Source organism: Chelon labrosus (assembly GCF_963514085.1).
Source record: "Chelon labrosus genome assembly, chromosome: 3".
Lineage (NCBI taxonomy): Eukaryota > Metazoa > Chordata > Actinopteri > Mugiliformes > Mugilidae > Chelon > Chelon labrosus.
This window is the reverse complement of record NC_140339.1, coordinates 4,963,382-4,965,059: the sequence shown is the minus strand read 5'-3', so window position 1 is coordinate 4,965,059 and position 1,678 is coordinate 4,963,382.

Genomic DNA, 1,678 nt, shown 5'->3' with positions numbered 1-1,678 from the left:
TTATTGAGTTCAGTCATTGAATCAGTTCAGATGTGCACAGTATGTATTTTAGTTTAGTCTAGTTGTCTAGTGTATGTTGAGCTCCGAAGCCTCTGCCTAGGACGTGGTGTTGGGTTATGTTTTTAAGATTTTTTTTATTGCTGTAGAGCTGTTTGTTTCTAAATGGTTCATTTACTCCAAAAAAAATATGTAGGACATGGTTAAGTAGACAGCTTGACAAATAAATATGTTTTAAGAAATCATAGTTTTATCAGAAACAGTGTGAAATTTGCTATTTTCTTCTTGCAAATATTGACTTTATTCTTGATTTCTTTCTCTTGTAATTAACACTGCACGCACCAGTTACGCATGTTACATTCATGTTACACTTCCTGTCATTGTATTATCATGCTTTTTCCATTTCCAAGTTCTAATTATGACAAATTATGAACCCCATAAATCAGCAGAAACCTGCTTGTAAATGCTGAGATTCGATTGTATGTAATTATGTATTATAATATATGTATATGTAAACGAATCAATAGAATTAAAATGCATTTCAATCACTAAATACAGTACATGCGTAATTTCATTTCATTTCAAACCCTCCCTCTCACCTCTACGTTTCTTCCATTTAGTCCGAGTTTACCCGTTAATAAGCTGCGTCGTATTAAACCTCATTCTCCTCCAGCTTCCTCCCATCTTCCCCGTTATAAACCAAAACACATTTAATCTAATGAGACAGCCAGAAATTGGCCCGCATTTGTAATTGCATTAGCGGCGTGCTCCGGTCTCTGTGATTAAGGCTTTACAAACGCTGACCCAGATGACCTAGCAGGAAAGCAAAAGCTATATTCAGACCAAAGTGTTGCTATGAATAGCTGAACAAACCAAGGTCCACTGAATGACACTCGGCCAGCAGAGACAACCAAGTAATCGTTTCTCATTTGCAAAACAAAACCTGTACAAATTGGATAGATGCCACAAAAAAAAAAAAAATGATGTTCTTGGATGAAGTTGCCACGCACATTGATGCTCATCACTTTTGACAGCAGCTGTTTGCTTTAGAATATAACAAGCTCAATCTTGAACCTGCCTCCAACATGTAAATTTGTAATAGTAGGGTACATTTACCCCTCGTATTGTCTTCTGGTTGACCATGTCTGTTTGACTAATTATAAAATTTAGCCAACTAATTACTATACACCGATCAGCCACAACATTATGACCACTGACAGGCAGAACATTGACCATCTTGTGACAATTCAATGTTCTGCTGGGAAACTTTTGGACCCGGCATTCATTGGTGTGGATGTTACTTAGACATGTAGCACCCACCTAGACCAGACCAGGCACCCCCACCCCATAGCAATGACACTCCTTGATGGCAGCAGCCATCCCCAGCAGGATGCAGCCTGACACAGACACACAAACAAAAAATGGTTTAGGACACAGACAGCATAGTATTAATCAAACGAAAACACGAGTGAGTGTGACGAAAGTGTAGATGGGTCTTAGACTTAGACTTAGATAAACTTTATTGATCCACAAGGGAAATTGCTTGGTTACAGTAGCTTAGTTGTCATAAAAAACACACTCTTAAGAACCTCAGATAAAAAGAAAAGATTAAGTTAAATAAAATAGAAATAAAAAATAAGTAGAATAAGATCTAGTAACATAAAATAGAAATAGTATAAGC